This window comes from Tachypleus tridentatus, chromosome 11, assembly GCF_004210375.1.
Source record: "Tachypleus tridentatus isolate NWPU-2018 chromosome 11, ASM421037v1, whole genome shotgun sequence".
In the NCBI taxonomy this organism is placed as follows: domain Eukaryota; kingdom Metazoa; phylum Arthropoda; class Merostomata; order Xiphosura; family Limulidae; genus Tachypleus; species Tachypleus tridentatus.
In genome coordinates, this window is record NC_134835.1 from 68621374 (window position 1) to 68641518 (window position 20145).

The following is a 20145-nucleotide window of genomic DNA, read 5'->3' on the forward strand; positions in this document are numbered from 1 at the left end:
AATCTTGGATAATGCTGTCATCCCAATTTTATTACACTGTAAACTTGAAGTAGTCAGTTCTACTAGGTGACTCAAAACAGGTAATAAAGCTTGAGAGAAGAATGGATAAAATAATCATTTGTGTAAGAGTAATAAGTTGCTGAAATAATTATTTCACTGGTGTTCGTTTAAACCATGTATATTAACTATCGAGTTTATCTCCATGAGCTTTCCAAGCATTAGAAACCTTAGTTTTTTAATGTGGAGTAATTATCTCACTGACTTACTGAGTTAAAACATAAAACACTTCTGATCTGTTCAGAATATAAAATGGTGGAATTGGCGCCAACAGATGGGCAAGTAAATAGATTAACTATTTCAAGTCAGTACCCTTGATCCCACAAAAGAGGTTCAGATATGTACCCCTGAAGATCTTTACTACCGAAATCTAGGAGTAAGTGTTTCTGTTTCCTAAACTTCTATCGGTTATATATAACTGAAAGAGAAAGCCACGCTCCTCAAAAACATGCTCTTAAAATCGCTGAAATTTTGTCAAATTAGGAACTCGCGAGATTTTCGAGGCTTCCGTGAGCATATATCAAACATCTATCTTGAGATTAAGAAATAAAAAAAACTGATTCAGAAATATATGAATAAGTGATTGATAAACAGATGTATGAGAGAATCATCAGGCAAATGTTTAAGTAGATTCAAGGTTTTATACTGTGGTGTGATTAACTTGAGCATTAAACCAATGGTGAAAAGGATACAAATTTTAAAGTAGTAATAAAATTATCTTTATACGATCTATGTGCCTAACTATCAGTATGATAAGGTATTTCTTTAAAATAGCGTATAAATAAACCCACAGACAATTGTGCAGATAATAGGCATTAACGTTAATTAAATAATAATTGTAGAATGTTAAACCTAATGAGCTACGTTTATCACATCGAGCCTGCTATCTACGCACGTCAGACAGGACAAAAAAATTTATTAAACTAGAGTTTGAAATGTGCCCTTAAACAACTTCTTCCTATGCCAATAATCACGTTACACAAGAAGCTCTTGGAAAGTAATTGTGTCACAATTTTTTGGTCGAAAATCGTAAATATGCTTCGTTAAAAGCATAAATCTTACAAGTTGCAAAAACTTCCTTCTACGTTAAACGGAATTCTCTATCTCATTGTTCCTAAGCCTCGTTTTCTTTTTTCATCTTTGTCCATTACTAACTGTATATCTTAGCTATTTAGATTTATTAAGTAATTATCTGGCTTCCGTGCCTATTATGGCTTAAATAGTAGTGGTCTTTTCTTTTTGTTATGTTATTTATCTTGGTCCTTTTCACTCTCTTTATCGGAAACTTTTATTCATTTTTTTTCTAAATCTCTTTCAGTACCACATTTTTGAGGAGCGGATCTCCTGCCTTATATAATTTACTTGTATTCCAGCAGCAGAAGAAGAAACCAATGGCTTTTACGCTATCTGTAATAGAATCCGAGATTCATCTTAAAAAATAGAAGCATTAATTAGATCCCCACGTGGAACGTAATGGGTTTTCTTTCTACTTGTATACTGATATCTAAAAGAAGGAATCACTTTTTATATGGTCTGCTACAATAGGTTGAAGCTTCGAAGAATTAAAAAAACATCGTTATTCTACAGGTTCATTTGTAAGTTAAGTTGTTTTTTATAATCAGAAGATTATTACATTTTCACTTTTGTAATTCTAATATGATTACTCATTTTCACTGTCTAAATCAAACAAGAAAAAACCTTCTCCCATTTTATTCTACTATAGGAAGTTTTTACTCACTGAAGCCAGATTTTAGTCTTCAGTCTATTGTAAGTACTTGTGTCCCTGCAGTTTATAAGCTTGTATGAAAGCATGGCTCAAAGCTAACCCTAACAAACTAGAAAAATTGTTAGTGTGTTAGGTTTCTTAGTTAAGCCTAAAAAGTACTAGAAAATTGTTTTTATAAATACTACAAGAAAGGTTCACAAATTCCTACAGTCGAATATCAATAAACTAATAATACATGCATTTTAGTCATTTGTAATATAAGATTCTGAGATATATCAGGTTATTATAACAGCGATTAACATTAGTTTTTCACCTGATAATATCGTACTGGCTTTGAAATTCCCATTTGAGAAACATCGCACACCAAGGCTTAGTGCCAAAAAATGGGAATTGCAATAGTAAATTTGAAGGACGGTGATAATACAATTGTTACAACTGCACCCTGTCTATTACAAGGCCTGTCTCCCGATACTCAGAGTACACTTGTAATTCTCTCGACAATCATGTATTTCGTTTCATTATCTGTATGTCTAGATCCATATTTTCATTGTTGTCTTCCCTTTTTACTTGTTTTTCACATGGCATTCGACACTGAAAAAATCTGTGTGAGAGTCACGAAGGATAGTTTAATGAAAAAATGTCTGAAAACACGACTGAAGAATTATTAGAATAAAATACTTTATATGTCACATATTTACTGGAGAAAAGAAAGTTCGTAATATTGTTACGACTGGCTATATCCATAAAGAAGTATTCTTCAAACCTTGTTACTGGTTATATGGTACTGTTACTACTAACTATATCCAAAAGGAAGCATTTTTCAAACATTGTTACTGATTAGATCCATAAGGAAGCATTATTCAAACCTTTTCACTGGTTATATGGTACTGTTACTACTGACTATATCCATAAAAAAGTGTTCTTCAAACCTTGTTACTGATTAGATAGTATTGTTACTACTGACTATATCCATAAAGAAGTATTCTTTAAACCTTGTTACTACAGACTATATCCATAGCGATGTATTCTTTATTCGTTGCTACTAATTTTCTGTTGTTATTACTGTTGATTATATCTATATGAAAGTATTCCTTCAAATGATATTTGAATATTGTTATTGCCGACTTTGTCTGTGGAGAAGCGCTTCATGCTAAGTTTCAAAAAATATTATTGTTATTGTTATTGGCAGTAACACTTATTGTTTATAATGACAAGAAAAAGTAATTATTGCTCACATAACGAAAGAATATCCTTCTTATTTAAGTTCGCTAGTGGTCAGCGGAAAATTTATAGACGTACATAATTTGATTATTCGCAAAGAACTGATCACGGATAGTCCATTCTGTACATGTACTAAAAAGCACGCAACCTCAAATTACCCGATAGTTTTTACTTCCTAAAACATGTCAGCTTCCAGCTCCTTCTCTCCTTGGAACCTCCTGATACCCTGATATAGACCCCTGGCCCCCTGCCTAAAACTTGTGCATCATCGAAGATGGGTTCTCATGTTACACGTAAGAAAGATTACTTTTGACATTCGAAACTATTTGAAAACAAAAGATAGTACAGCAAATTTATACATATAAATAAGATGCATATATATTAACATGACATAACTATCGCACAATTACAAATAACTTTAAAATAGGATAATGTTGCTCTTACCAGTCCCAAACTAATAGCAAAAAAATTGCAACCGTTTGCTTGTGCTTTTAAAAGTTAAAACAGAAGGCCTGAAAGCGAACAAAAACATTAATGGTGACGTCAGAAGCAATTCCATGTATCTTAACTTAAGGCTCAAAAAAAAAGTTGAAAAATATTTTGTTTTCGCGCAAACCTACACGAGGGTTATCTGCGTTAGCTATCCCTAATGTAGAGGTGTAAGGCTAGCGAAAAGGCAGCTAGTCATTGCTACCTACCGCTAACTCTTAGGCTGCTCTTTTGCCAACGAATAGTGAGATTCACCATCACATTATAACGCATCCTTGGCTGAAAGGGCAAACAGGTTCGAGTGGGACGAGGATTCGAACTTACGACTCTCAGATTAGGAGTCAAGCGCCTTAACCACTTGTCCATGCTGGCCAGGTTGGAAAAAGGATTATTTGTTGAAAAAAACATGAAATGCACAATTGCCTTCAACGCTAAAATTGAAGTGCAACAAGTGGTGTCACCGAACAAAGTTCTCAATTGAGGAAAGCTATTATTAACATGCTTATGTGCTAACTGAACCTTTTCTTGGAAAATAACTCTAGTATCTGATTCGGAATAACATAAGTGAAAAGTTTGCTCCGCCGCTGGTCGTTTTGCAAGCTTTGCTGTTTAAAACAAATTAATCCCATATTATTTCATTATCCAGATAACCACTTACACAGTTCCAGAGCTGGTAGGACCAGATTTGGCAGAAGGATTCGGAGTGGCGTTAAAGGTTGTTCTTACATAAATAAAGTAGTCCTTATCATAAGAATGCATTAAGGAGGGATAAAACACTCCGGAAGGTCACCTCAGGAATTATGGAAGTGTTAGTGTTGGTTTTCATGGTTGCTAAACCTGAAAGTGTTATCAGGAGAACCACGTCTAAAACTATGTTCATAACCCTATTCGCAAGCTATTAGACTCTAAGTTTTTACACATGCTCAGGTATCAAAGCTGATGTTCTAAGAGTTTTTTGTTGATGATGAACAACTGGATAATCGAGATTAGTTTAAATCTTCATACATTGGTTTGCTGTAGTGCTGTGTATATTACTACCAATAATGTGCCTTTAATAGCCAAATGATTTTCTTCTCGTTCATATTATGCGTATTTCAGGTATTTATTAAGGAAATGTAGGTACAGTTGAACTTGGTCACTTCTCATACGTTATTTTCTTCATTAATAATTGATATATTGACAGAATCTGTTGAAAAATACATCAGTGTTCTGATTAATTTATGAAGCATGAAGTCGTCTGTTCATGATTTTCTCTATGCAAACAAGTAACTCAATTTTAAATGTTCATTAGGTGCAAGGTAACATATCGTCGCGTATTTTTGTTGCTTTTTATTGCACAAGAAAGTGAGAAACTACCAAAAGAGAAGTTATAATATATAAACGTTTATAAATATAGCAACTTTCCCCCTACGTATTGCCCACTTCGTCTATAATCGATTAATTCACTCCTGTCCTTTCTACCATGGAAATAACTTACATTTACTGCATAACTATGTACCTCAACATACATTACATGGCCAAAAGTATGTGGACACCCTTCTGCTATTTCAGGCACATCCATTGCAAACAGGCGCATAAAATCAAGCATACAGCTATGCAGTCTTCATAGATAAACATTGACAGTAGAATGGGTCGCACTGAAGAGCTCCGTGACTTTCAACATGGTACTGTCATAGGACGCCACCTTTCCAACAAATCAGTTCGTCAAATTTCTGCCCTGCTAGAGCTGCCCCAATCAACTGTAAGTGCTGTTATTGTGAGGTGGAAAGGTCTAGGAGCAACAACAGCTTAGCCATGAAGCGGTAGGCCACACAAGCTCACAAAACGGGATCGCAGAGTGCTGAAGCGCATAAAAATCGTATGTTGCAACACTCACTACCAAGTTCCAAACTGCCTCTAGAAGCAATGTAAGCACAAGAACTATTTGTCAGGAGTTTTATGAAATGAGTTTCCATAGCCGAACAGTCGCACACAAGCCTAAGATCACAATGAGCAATGTCAAGCGTCAGCTAGAGTGGTGTAAAGCACACTGCTGTTGGGCTCTGGAGCAGTGGAAATGCATTCTCTAGGATGATGAATCAGGCTTCACTATCTGACAGTTGACGGACGAATCTGAGTTTGGCGGATGCCAGGAGAATGCTACCTGCCTGAATGTATGGTGACAGTTCTAAAGTTTCGTGGAGGAGGAACAATGATCTGGGGATTTTTTCATGATTTAGGTTAGGCTCTTTAGTTCCAGTGAATGGAAATCTTAATGCTACAGCATACAATGACATTATAGAGAATTGTGTGCTTCCAATTTTGTGGCAACAATTTGGGAAAGGTCCTTTTTTTATTTTAGCACGATAATGCCCCTGTGCACTAAGTGAGGCCCATAAAGAAATGGTTTGCCAAGGTTGGTACGGAAGAAATAGACTGGCCTGCACAGAGCACTGACCTCAACTCCATCAAACACCTTTAGGATGAATTGGAATACAGACTGCGAGCCAGGCCTTCTCGCCCAACCTCAGTGTTGCTCTTGTGGCTGAATAGGAGCAAATCCCCGCAGCCATGTTCCAAAATTTAGTGAAAAGCCTTCCCAGAAGAGTGGAGACTGTTATAGCTGCAAAGGGGCACCAACTCCATATTAATGCCCATGGTTTTGGAATGAGATGTTCAACAAGCACATATGAGTGTGATGGTCGGGTGTACACATACTTTTGGTCACGTAGTGTATCTTTTAAATATGTAACTTTATAAAGATATATTTTCTTTGGAAAAGCACATCCTAAAATCAATATGGAATGTTTCACCTTGTTTTATCATTTGTTTGTACTCAGTTCAATTTCAAAATATGCCAAATTGTTTTAACTGAAATACCATTATAAGAACGTGTGTGAACTTTTATTAATGTGTGAACTGTAATTAGTTTAAAAGTGAAATGGTATCCATCGAATTGAGCAAATCAGTATTTGTCTGGCTGTCAATATTTTTTAAAATATCTCCTTATCTTTCATTTATCATCGATTTATGTGATATTACAAGACATTTCCCGCAATTTAACCTGTGAATGCTTTAGAAGAATAGCTGTCAATTCCTTATCGTATTAGGGTACTGTTGATTAGCTGACTTCCCACTTGTTGGTAGTTTCAAATTAAGGTCGTAGGTAAATAGTCTTAATAGCTTCCATAAGTAAAAAATGCCATCATTCTTTATTTTTTGTATTACTCGTTAACAGTTACTTAGGGCTTACAGTAAAGTAGAAAGCTATGCAATCTAGCTTTTATCATTATCTTACAGTTAATTGTCTTTCCTCACTCGTTACCCTAGCAACAGTATCTCTTCTGTCTGCCCCTGGTGGCGTCAATGCTTGATATAACTTTGTAAAGCAGAACTAAACGGTAAAGAAATCAAATGGAATAAATTAAAACAACCGTAACTTTTTAAAAAATATCCTCTCGTTAGATGGAAAAAAAGCAGGTTTTTGTGAGTTGTTAATGTAATACACCTTACTTTTGTTATCGTTGATGTTTTCAGTAAATATTATAGGCGACAGTGGTCTCGTAATATAAAACGCCTTAGCAGTTGGAGCCAGGCATTTAATAACAACACTTTAACTTCATCATTTTTTACTAACTCGGTACAAGTTTTCGGTAAACAGAATCTACAATAACATTTCGTAACTGTTGTTGTTCCTAGCGAGAACCAGTAAATAACTAGTAAGGAATTAGGTGATTTAAATTACCATCACAGTATTATTATGATTTTAAATTACACACTATCATAGATATTGTTACTAGATGGCAGCACTATTTAAAATATAAAGTTTTTACTTTTTCCATTTTTTTATTTAAAATGCATTGTTAATATTTATAAAATGTTCAGTTAATGAGAAAAGAAAAGTCATGTCGTCACGTCTCCTGTGGAAAACGTGTAATTTACAAACACCCTACATTATCCAAATAGACGATTTTAAGAAATGGTTGAAATTAGCGTCGTCATTTGTTTCTACATAAGTACCTGGTTTTAAAATTGTTATACTTCGTTTGTTTATTAGACATTAAACAACTACTCATAAAAAAGTTTGTATCTAACAACACAGTTTTTTCAATTCGTAATTTCATAATTACGTAATTATATTTCTTGCAAAAATTTAGAGTAACTTAGAATATATTATTATGAAACAGAGTATTTACCCAGACAAATCGGTTAAGATTTACATTTTAATTTTCAATATTTATTGGCCCGGCATGGCCAGCTGGTTATGGCACTAGACTCGTAATCTAAGGGTCGCAGGTTTGAATCCCCGTTGCATCAAACACGCTCGCCCTTTTAGCCGTGGGGGCGTTCTAATGTGACGGTCAATCCTACTATTCGTTGGTAAAAGAGTAGCCCAACAGTTAGCGGTGGGTGGTAATAACTAGCTGCGTCCCACTGCCAAACTAGGACGGTAGTGCAGATAGCCCTTGTGTACCTTTGCGTGAAATTGAAAACAAGTAAACATTACTTGTTAAGTAAGAAAAGAAGGGCTGTTAAATAACACACCACATTTACAAGTAATTCAATTTAAAATATCTAAGTGAAAACGAAAGTTTCATTTCTTTAAGGTTAAACTCATTACTGCTTATTTTCAGATATTGTAGGACGGCGGAATTATCATAACTACTATAAATATGCCCTAAAAGAATGAATATCAAATAGTTTCATTATTCTTTCTAAGCAGTTCAGACCGTTTTTTCATCATCTCTGGTAATCTCTGAGACTCGTACATGGTGAGTTTGCATGCTGTAATTGTAAAACCTCTGTGAAAAACGGAATGTTTCTGACAGGCGAGTTTTCAACAACAGCATGGAGGCTTTAAAGATAGAATTTCTTTAATTAACTTGACGAGTTCGACCCACGTAAAACATCTGTGATTGTCGTCTCAGCAAAAAATTAAAACAGAAAATATAGAATTCTTACCAATTTGATGAAAATAAAGCAAATCAAATTCATGGCAAGAATTTAGGTTTAAAAGTCTTTCGAGCCTGAAAAAAAAAAAAAAAAAAAAGATTTTCGGACCTGAAAGGAACCGGAAGGGGGAGTCAGAAACTTTTACTTGTATTCATTACCTTGACGAAAACTTTGAAAATTGAATATTTTAACATTCTAAGGCATTGAGAGACGTCTATAACATAACGTTTGTTATCTAGATAAGTTTAAAGACGGATTCGCTTTGATTATATTTTAAGATACAGGGTCACAAACATCAAAATTTGTTTTCAAATAAATTCTACATATTATAGTGAGCGATATGGTTTAGGTGTTATGACAAGCTTATGTATTATTATCATATGTATATTCAGTGTTTTACAGTCTGTTATAAGTATGCTTGGTTTGTGTGGTGTTGTTTTTAGTGTGAGTGGTTTTCTGTTACAGAGAGACTGTGTTATTAGTGAGTGTGGCGTTGTGCGGCTAAGTAGTATTATATTAGCTTGTTTGTTTTGTTTTCGAATTTCGCACAAAGCTACTCGAGGGCTATCTGTGCTAGCCGTCCCTAATTTAGCAGTGTAACACTAGAGGGAAGGCAGCTAGTCATCACCACCCACCGCCAACTCTTGGGCTACTCTTTTATTAACGAATAGTGGGATTGACCGTCACATTATAACGCCCCCACGGCTGAAAGGGCGAGCATGTTTGGCGCGACGGGGATGCGAACCCGCGACCCTCAGATTACGAGTCGCACACCTTAACACGCTTGGCCATGCCAGGCCATATTATATTAGCATACATTTTAATGTTTTCGGCGATACTTTTTACATTAAGTGTTTTTTTTTTTTTGCAATAGTGTTATTATTCTCACTGTTTCAAATGCTGTATAGAAATATTTGTTTAACAACTGAAAAGAATAGAGGCATATTTTGTTAATCTACCCTTTTCCTATCGTCCATACCATTTTTTGAGCAACTGCACTTGTTTACACACACCTCACGTATCTTTACACAAGTATTATATATATGTAAATCTTAGTATCTTTACATAAGTATTATATGTATATATATGCAAATCTGTATCCCCTTCAGATCAATGGAAAAACGAAGACAAATAGTTACCAAAATGGTTGGCTGTAGGCATAACATGACGATTTTAAAACAAAATACTGAAGGACGAGTAGAGATATACAGCGCAACTCTCACGCAACAAATAACAGCTGCTATTTAATCACCGTCCATGTCCTCTAGTGCTCGTCCCACGTAATTGGTTGATTTGAAACTTCACGTCCAAATCAACCAATTTTGTAAGACCTTCGCATCACCACTGCGTAAATCAAACAAACGCTGAGTGAGTTTCGTCATTTATTTTTACTAACTGAGCCGTAAGCCTACAAGTAATAACATAATTATTTTAGTGAACTGATAAACTAGAGTGAATAAAGCACTTTCATTCCATTTTGTCAGAGTAACCTTCGGCACGCGAGCTCCCGCCTTTCCCAATGTTGGAACACTGCAAGTTTACGACACATATTCACAACAGTACAAAGTGCACTAAATGCCTTTAAATAAATCATGCACCAAACCGATATCAGCTCACCTGGTGCCCGAAGTAGAAATTAAAAATTCGTTCTTAATGACACATCCCTGAGGATTTCGTTCCCAGTGTTGTCTTTGCGGGTTCACTAATGTTAGTTGACAGGACAGAATCCAAGCTTTCTGACATTTTAATGTAATCACAACTTTTACAAAAATTAAGTAATTATAAAAACTTAGGCCATGTAACATTACTCTTGAATAATTAACCCTCTATTGTACATTGTATCGTAAAGGTAATAAGTCTATCAAAGGCAACAAATGCTTCAGTTCTGTAATTAAAATGCTCATTTTAACAGATAAAATGTTTACATGAATCATGAACTTTTTTTGGTTCCTCAACTGAACAATAACTTGTAAGTAATGCATTCATTTACTATTTACCAAAATATGTTTCACAAAAACATATTCATGCAGTTTATTTATTCAAGAGGAATGAATGATTCTGTAATAAAATATTTTGTACACTTTTAAAATTTACAGTTTTTTACCCAGTTATAGTTTGTTTTGTTATTGTGTACAAAATTACACGCCCCCTGCTAGTACAGCGGCATGTCTCCGGATTTACAACCCTAAAATCAGCGGTTCGATTCCCCCTCGGTGGGCTGAGCAGATAGCCCGATGTGGTTTTGCTATAAGAAAACACACAAACACACACTGAACACACAAAATTACACAAAGGTTATCTGTGCTCTACCCACCAGCGGCATAGAAACCCAATTTCTATCAGTATAATTCCGTAGACAATACCACTGTGTCATTGGGAAGGCTATTCAGTTAAGGGCCATAATGTTTATTGGGAAGTTTGCAAGAACACTTTCCGAATTTTACAGTCTTTCTCATAATATCCAGTCTTATGAGAGCTTCATCAAGTTGTAGTAAATATTAGCATAAGAATTATTCTGTATATATCAGCCATACATATAGTTTTGTAAATATTAATATATATTTTAACAATGACCTTCTTATGCAGTTATCCAGCGTTTTTTCTTTGGTTATTTGGTGTTAGAATTAAGTTAATTGTGTATCTATATGTATGTATAACCATTTCATTAATTATATATCTAATAATGGATTTCATTAGCTCATTTACTATAATTATTGATTTGTTATATTAAACGGTGGAAGATCAATAAAACTGAAGATCGATTAGATTGGTTGATTGAATACATAAAAATAAATAAATGAGTTTCTTAAATATGAATGCCATTAACATGCAGTAGGTTGGATTTATTGATAGGCTAGCTTATAAATGTATAATGTGTTACGTATTATAATTTAACTCCAATGAGTCTCCGATTTGTTGTGTTACGTTCGTTAGGTATTACTATTTCAAATAACTTAAAATTAAACAAAACATATGACAGCTGATCCGTTACACCTCCCTCCTTATAGAATTAAAAATTGGTACTAGAGAGTTTTTAAGTAAAATATTATATAATGTGTATAATAATACATTAAATACAATGCATTGTCAAAGAAGTATACAACTTCAGTCATCTTGACAGCACATAACGAAATAAATACACATAAGTACATAGCACACAAATGCTATCGTTTTGGCTCAACACAATCAATAATCACACGATTGAGGTATTATTTGAAAGCTGGGATGGATTTTGAAAGTAACAGAAATTTTCTTATTAAGTTTTCCAACCAATTGACATCTATTACAAGTTTTACAAAAGTGAGAAACATCTTACCAGATTTTTGGCCAAACAAAAGGTCTCATAAATTTTTTCATGTCTTATTCACACCTAGGTGACCTCCATTGGTAAGTTCATGGGTATCTCTCAATATTTCAGAATTATATGCTTCTGGAACAATGGTTTGATAAATTACAGCCAAGTCCTCTTCAACCATCACATTTGGTGGTCTCCATTTTTACATGAACACACCATTTTTGAACAAGTAACCATTTGGAACTTTCTCCAGTTCATCTTTTGGGAGTAAAGAGATCTGCAAATACCTTTAATGCTCATAAATCAGTTTGCTTTTAGCAAATAGAACTTCACTAGATGAATTAGATACCTTACGTTCGTCATTGTCACTCACCAAAGATCCATGTCAGACCAGAAAAATGTCTGTGACAAATCTGTAATGTCGTCCTCTGAACACATGTCTATCATTTCTATTTGGTTTGATTTCTTAATCTGAGCTCGAGTCACACCACACAAGGGAAGCACGTCTGGATTCTCGTTAACAATCACATCATCCTTAAATGAAACAATGATCGGCTCGCTAACCATCTTTAGTTCTGCCAAAACTTTTTCCTCGGCCAAATCGTTTCCCAACAATAATAATACGCTCTTAATTGGCAGAGTAGGCCTTACTCCAATGGCAACTGGTCCCAAAACTAGGTCTGATGCTAAATAAATGTTATTAAGAGGAATATTAACAAAACCACTCTAAACACCCTGAGCAATAACAGATTCACCAGTAGCAGAACTATAAGCAATACACCGTCTAACAACAGTGATTGAGTCGTTCCAGTTGATACGTATGAGTTTATTTTATTTATTTTTACTCTAAAAAATCATTTACAGATTTAGAGAACAGGCAGGACTTGCACAATACACATCCAACAGTATACATCACAGGAATAAAAAAATATACCATAACAAACATAGGTATTACACTAAACGTATAACGGTAGACCTGTTACAAATTAATGATGTAAAAACTTAAGCAGAAGCTCATAAATAATACTCTTGACAGAATATCGTATTACGAACCTATTTGATACAGTGTAGATAACTTTCAATCGATTTTGTAACAAGAACTATGTAGTTAATTAAGTTTAAATTATAAGATATTTCAATAGACTGTGATGCTATGCAAGATTGTAACGTTAGAAATGATAAAATATTTATGTTCTATTTACTGGAGTTGTACATCTGTGTTCGCATCTTTATGTATGGTGTTATTTTTAAATTACAAGTCATAATATTTTAAGCATTAGATAAACAATAGGTTATTTTTTAATTTCAATAAAATGTTGTTTGAGTTGTCATAAAATCAGATAATGATTTAGATAATATTCAGTAACATGTGGTCCGGCATGGCCAGGTGCTTAAGGCACTCGACTGGTAATTTGAGGGTCGCATGTTTGAATCCCAGTTACACCAAACATGCTCGCCCTTTCAGTCGTGAGGGCGTTATAATGTGACGGTCAATCCCACTTTTCGTTGGTAAAAGAGTAGCCCAAGAGTTGGCGGTGGGTGGTGATGAGTCTTACAGTGCTAAATTAGGGATAGCTAACGCAGATAGCTCTTGAGTAGCTTTGCGCGAAATTCAAAACAAACCAGTAACATGCTTTTCACGCAGTGCCTAACGTTGAATTATAATTTTTATTTTCGTTATTTTTTAATTTACGGTTACAATTTTACATTAATTTATTAACGGATTTAATATTGTGCTTACCATTTCTGATTTTTTTTATTCCAATTACTCTATGAATTCAAGAAAATTTTATTTTTATTAAATTAATTCGTTTTTGTTGACGCCATCTACTGGCTTAAGTACTAAATATTATCTTCAGATGGATTTGTGGAGCTTATAAAGTACTAACTATCTTTGGAAGAGAAGCAGATATATTCGTACATTTAAGTAGAAAAACTTTCAAAACAATTTTATTTACAGAGTTAGTAGAATATTAATATATATAACTGAATTTCGTAACATTAATAATAATTTGAGTTTTTAAATGAAGTAGAATATATATAAATAAAATATTCAGAGATCTGTATTTTACGAAGGGATAACAGTAAAAGTAATGTAAAGCCCAATTTAATAGTTTTGGATATTTATACCATATTAAACAGGAATTAAACTTGGTTGCGAAAAATAAAAAGCAGTAAAAGCTGTTTTTATTATTTATCCTTTTGTTACTATTGTTCAAACTATATACATCCAAATGAATTTAGTTTTCCAAACATTATGTAATTACTAAAAGCAAGATCTATACTGACTGTAAAAATAGTCCTTATTTCTCCGTTACATGAAAATTTACATTTTAAACTTCACGTCAGTCATACACAAGATTATAATTTAGGGAATGTTATATATATTTCAATTGTAGTTGTTGATAACTGTAAATATTCTTGTTGAACGCATATTTTTATATCATGTTAAATCGGTTTCTCTTATTACCTGATTTATAGAATAGTATTTTCGCTGTCTGCGGAGATTTAGATTTATTTTTATCATAATTAAGGAGGGTACAATCTTCCAAAGAGATTGTGCTTTTCTGGGTAATGTTAGTTTGTTTAAAATTCTGTAGTACGTTATAATATTAAATGTTAGAAGGATTTTAAAAGTTCTATTTTAACATAGGTTATTTATAGCGAGTGAAAGCATTACTATAGTAATGTTAAATAAAAATTGACTGCTACTCGGAACTAGAACGAACACACAGATTACGTTTCAGATACTTTTTAAAACAAGACCAATTACAGAGACTTCATACTTCTCAGTTCCATAGTGATCAATGATTTAGATAACTTTCTGTCGTGTGATGAGGACTCCCAACCTTAATCTGCCCATGAAATTTTATACAGATCCGTTCACACTTAGGGCCTGACGTCGCCATGTGGTTAGGGCGCTCGATTCCAAATCTGAAGGTCGCAGGTTCGAATCCCCGTCACACCGAACATGCTCGCCCTTTCAGTCGTGGGGGCATTATAATGTTACAATCAATCCCACTCTTCGTTGGTAAAAAAGTAGCCCAAGAGCTGGCGAGGGGTGATAATGACTAGATACCTTCCCTTTGGTCTTACATTGCTAAATTAGGGACGGCTAGCGCAGATAGCACTCGTGTAGCTTTGCGCGAAATTCAAAAACAAACAAACCGTTCACACTTTACAGAGTTATTGAGTGAAAACTCGAAAATACACTATCTTTCAATTTCTTCAAAGTGATCCAGAATCCGGATCTGAAAATTAATTCAGACCACATTTAGTGAGAACTGCGCTCTGCCTACGTCTCATCTTTTGTAAAAGTTTCGTGTACATCGGTCTATTCGTTTTTGAAGTACAGGGTATCAGAGCGTATACAGAATTTTTATTAAAATTTGTTTTAGAGAGTGGGTAGATTCAACAAACAAAAAACAAACAAATCAACATTCTTAAAATGGAATAAGAATAGTTTGAGAAGAAACGGAAGCGATGAGTTCATTTGGTTACAAATCACTAGACTTCCTCGAATAACTGAAGGTTGCTCGTCCCCAGCTACTTCCACCAATCATCACATGTACTGTGTGTAACGTTTGAACAGTTTTAAGATTATTCTTCTCTACAGGTTACCCGGTAGTTCAGGGTTAAGTCTGAGGGCTTATAAGGCTAAAAAATCTTTATGTAGACAGAGAACAAAGAGACTAATGTGTAATTTTTTGCTTACCAACTAATAAACCTAATACGTTGTATAAATACATTAGTACCTAATAGTGGATCCCAGATATTTATCTGAAGGTGCATCTCAAGAACAGGCGAATTTAGAGACTCCAAATTACACGAATTATTATTAATGTTAACCTCTAAATAAAACCAACTCCATATAATTCAACAGAATTTAAAACACATACGACTTGTGAATGAATAAATTCTCTCAATGGCTCTTTTTTTTCTTTCAAAAATGTCTCTGTGTGAGATAGACTACTGGGAAATGTATTTAGATCGTGATTCTAGGTATTCGTCGAACACTCTTCTTACGCTAAAACGCGCTAAGCACCGTGGGTGCGCTTTAACATGACAGTCAAATCCCTTTACTTGATTACAGTAACTTACAAGTAGAAGGTAACTAACTGCTTTCTTTCTAGCCTATCAGCTCAAAATTAGGAGTAGCTATGTGTAGAGCTGCGTTTTATGTAGTTCGGCATGAAAACTCTAAAACAAACTTTGAAAATTTGCGATGGGTGTCTGTTTGTTTGTTTGTAATTAAGCACAAAGGTACGCAAAGGGCCATCTTTGCTCTGACCACCACGGGTATTGAAAACCTGTTTTTAGTGTTGTAGATTCGCAGACATACCACAAGGGGGCTCGCGATAGGTATTCTACACACAATAATTCAGTTACAGCAGATTGGTTTCTAGGTATATCAAACTTCTAAGCCATTCAGTAACCAGTTTCCTCAACATGTCGTTAAATTACCATAATAAAACATCTGTAAACTGATTTAATTTAAAAACATACGAGCGTAAACTATTTTTGAAGTAACAAAGAAGAATATCTTATAATCCTGCAAAAATGAGTCACTGTAACTTTAATCAAATTAACTTCAAGTGTGTGGAAACAAAAAGTAAACTAGATGAATGGTCACATTCAAAAACAAATATATTTAGGTGTTCGCTGTTAATTACCATACAAGTTCATTAACATGGTTGTCCAACTGCAAAATAATAAACATGACGCCACAAAGGGGTTCGGAAGTAATAGCACCTTTCCCATTCGTTGTTTCTGATTGCTGGGAAAATAAATTACTAGATTTAATAGAGAGAATGTTGTTGATTCACTCACTAGCTTAAGAACAAATTAATGATAGCAAGCGCAAACTTTATATTCGTGCTAACTAAATAAGTTTGATTATGTGCCGGACGAGTGCTAGTAGTTAGCTTGTCAAGCAGTAGATCTTTAGGTCCAAAGTTCGAAACATCTTGCCTCTGTACAACGTTTCTCCTTTCTGGAAAATGTGCTTATAAAATTTCGTTAAATTAGTATCATTCTGAGGTACGAGATCCACTGAGTTTTAAAAACTCTTCCAGACATTCTTCATCAACACTTTCACCAAGAAAGTGTGAGCCTAAAGAAACCCTTCAACAACACTTGCACCCGAAGAGTGTTAGCGTACAGAAACCTTTCAACAACACTTGCAATAGAAGAATATTAGTGCACAGAGATTCTTCTCCAACTTACACCAAAAAAAATGTTAGTGTACAGAATATTTTATCAATACTTGCACTGAAGAATGTTAGTGTACAAATACACTTCCTCGGTACTTGCTTCAGAATAGTGTAAGTGAACATAGATTGTTATCAACACTTTCAGTAGAAGATTGTTAATGTACAAATACACTTCATCAGTGCTAACACAATGAGTGTAAATGTACAAAGATTCTTAATCGACACTTGTAGTCTTGTACAGTAAACATTTTTATCAGACTTTAAATTTTGCATTTCAAAAAGAAACATATGTAATTATATACACATAATATACAACTTTAAAAAAAGCGTAATCTGTAACAAGAACCCAAACAGTTTACAAGTATTAGTATCTATTAACGGCTATAGATCTATAGCTTTTTTAAGTACCCTTCGATCGCAATATTTAATATATGAATAACTATCAGATGATTGCCTTTCACTGTCATATTCCTCTTTTGTCAATAATTTGCCGTGTTTTAACTTTCATAAATGATTTTATAATGTAAATGTTCTGTTTCTCGGAAGATCTATTCTCAGTTTAAGAAGTTGTTTTATAAAAAGAATAATCATATAAAGAATTATATAATTATAGTGTACTTTATTGAATTTAATTAAACTATTTCTTTTATGAAGTTCGTTATAACTATTTTATGATTTTACTGAAATCATTTAGAGTTACCAATTCCTCTATACTGAGATTAATGATTTGGTACCAAGAATGTTCAAAACAGATGAGCTGCCTCACTTGGTTGAATTCGAACGCGACTCACAGCTACCTTAATACATTCATAGTTTGAAACTAATACCACTTCCTTAAGTAAAATTACTTACAAAGACCAGAACTAGAAATTAAACTAGTAATGAATATAGCTAACTTAATGTACTATAGTTACGTTCTTACTTATAGTGATCAGAGTGCGTTGTTTCTCTGTCAGTCACTTCTGTCTGTAATCTCAATATCTCGCATGGTTCTTCCGGCTTAGAAAATTTAACTCAGTTATAGATCCATGTGCAAAGCTAAGAATGGTAGCTAATCCTAATAATAAAATACATAATTGCAATAAATAATAAAAATAGATATATTAAACATTCTAATCAATAATGTTATTCAAAGTAACATTAAAGAACTCCTAGAGTATATCTTACTTACAAAACACATAAATATTAATGGTTTGCTTCAAGCACTGTCACTAATTCCATGCTCCCTTGAAACTTAATATAAGTTGTTCAGAATGGTAAATGACAATAATAAATTATTCCTCACTGCTCTGACTTCTTTATAAACACTTTCTGACGTAATTTTGTACTTTTTTTTTCAACTGTGAAAAGTCATTTTGTAACATTCTATCTTTTGCTAAAAGTAATAAGTTTCCCGCTGCCTTCTAACGTATGGTTAACTCTACTAACAAAAAACACTTTTGTTATGAATAAATAAGTGTATTTTATAAGAATGACAAAAGCCTTTTATTCTTCTTGGAAAACTCTAAAGTCTCCTTTCAAAGAAATACTATTAATGAGTTCTCATCAGTATAATGAAAATATAAGACAATCGTTTAGATGGCTCATAAAAATTTCAAAGGAAATTATGTTAAAAACTGCACATTTATAGCACAAGTCCAGAAAGTAGAAGATCCATAAATGCTTTTTTTAATATTGTTAAGCTGGTAAGAGGACACATTAGTGGCAGTGTCATTTGATTTGATGAGGAATGAATTATTATGTTGAACAGAACCAAACTTGTATAGCTTGCAAATGTGATTAGTTCTAAGGTGTAATAGAACACTGTAGCCAATCAAAACAATCATTTAACATGTACATTAAGCTTAGCCTAGAAACTTACTTTTCCAAAGCAACTTACGAAAATCCTTAATTTGATGTTAAACGTTTTAGATAAGTTATATTCAAAACCAGTTTTATCTTCGAAGAACGTATTTGTGCTTCTTTATATGATTTCGACGGAATAAACTCATGAAATAAGTCAAAATGGTTAACATGAATAAATAAAGAAATTATTTTAGAAGCCTAAAACAAAGTGTATTTAAGACCTTCCTTCACTACAACATAAACAAATATGTGATACCTTCAATCTCAGAACATAAACATAAAAAAAAAAATATCTTGGCTCGTGCTAAGAGTGTCATTCAAAGAATAAAATAGCGAGAGAAACAAATTGAAAGAAAGAGATTGTATCTTTATTTTATTTATTTGTTGAATTTCGGAGGGTTGTCTGAGCAATCTTTAATACACGTGATAGATAGAGAAAATATAGCTAGTCAATATAACCCTCCGTTAACTCTTAGGCTATTATCTTATAAACATATAGTAGGATTGGTCGTTAAAGCGTAACTACTTCATTGTTGAAAAGACGAGCATGTTTGCAGGCGGAATTCTAATTAGCGACCAGTAGATTGCAAGTCGAATGCACTAACCACCAGATTATGTCAGACCTCAGCTACTTTCCCTCAGCTCAGTGTTCAAAATTAATTATTAATTATAGCTATGCCCCAGTCTAGAAGTATCTGAACTGGCTGTTCGACAGAAGTGTGATAACGTGCTGTTCACACTGAAAAGAGTAAATTTCAATACCTTAAAAGCTAAAAGTTACTAATGACAAAAAGCATTATCTCATAAATATCCTATTTAATAAATATCCTTGTAAGGAAAGTATTTCTGGATAATATTTCAAACATGATCAACAAGAATCACGCTGTATGTAGCTATCATAATTAGACATCATAAACTCTCATAATGTAGTGTATGAACGCACCTTCATTCATATATTTATCGAAATTTTAATACAGTTTTATTTATTTAATTACAAGTTATAGACGAACAGAATAACTAGGTTTCCCTTTCCTGTTAAGAAGTTCTATTAATTAGTAACTGATGTTGAGCCTCCGGTTATTGTAATCATAGTAAATTATCTGTGGGGTTAAACCTAAATTGTTGAAAATAACTTTGGTGTTTTAATCAAATACTATGTTTTGCAGAGCTTAAATTTGATAAGCAATCTGTGTCCATTTTTACTCTTACATATCTTTGAACATTATTCACACAAGGAACTCTCACTTCCAAGAGAATTAAAGAATTGTAGTGTCGACAAGGAGACAGATGCTAAAGTTTGAACATCCTCAGAGGAACTGAAACAAGAGTAAAAAATTCGTCTCCTAAATCTCACAAGTAATTGGCTG

General features: G+C 33.7%; 1 protein-coding gene across 2 annotated transcripts in view; it reads left to right on the plus strand.

Moving 5' to 3' along the window:
* The window catches only part of LOC143232380 (uncharacterized), a 137728-nt gene that overhangs the window by 5435 nt on the left and 112148 nt on the right, over positions 1–20145 (plus strand). The window lies entirely within an intron of this gene.